The sequence below is a fragment of the Penaeus monodon genome, chromosome 15, assembly GCF_015228065.2.
Source record: "Penaeus monodon isolate SGIC_2016 chromosome 15, NSTDA_Pmon_1, whole genome shotgun sequence".
Taxonomy (NCBI): Eukaryota; Metazoa; Arthropoda; class Malacostraca; order Decapoda; family Penaeidae; genus Penaeus; species Penaeus monodon.
The window spans coordinates 36,973,274-36,973,672 of NC_051400.1; the positions used below are offsets into that span (position 1 = coordinate 36,973,274).

Sequence of the window (399 nt, forward strand, 5' to 3'; positions counted from 1 at the left end):
GGGACAATACATGTATAATGCACCCCTGGTGTTGATATTAAATGCAGCAAGGTACAGTTGTCATGTATTATAATTTTATGGGGGCTCACAATTTATAGTTTTTTTGCTCGGTTTTCCTACCATTTTCTTTATTGTCTTTCTCTAACCCACCAACCCCCCAGACAAGCTTCCTGAACCCCCAGGCTACAAGGACTGGAACAACTATGAGCTGCTAGAGCGAGAGAAGAGCCAGGTTGGCCCAGGGGAGCAAGGTCAGGCGTTCATCCTGCCAGCGGGTCACCAAAACCAGAAGGACCAGCTCTACAAGGTCAATGGTTTCAATGCCCTCGTCTCAGACTACATTGCACTCAATCGAACCCTGAATGACCTCAGGCACCCCAAGTAAGTGATTTCATTGGA

The 399-nt window shown here is 47.1% G+C and overlaps 1 pseudogene; it reads left to right on the forward strand.

The window, feature by feature from the left end:
* The window catches only part of LOC119582006, a 7,698-nt pseudogene that overhangs the window by 1,059 nt on the left and 6,240 nt on the right, over window positions 1-399 (forward strand).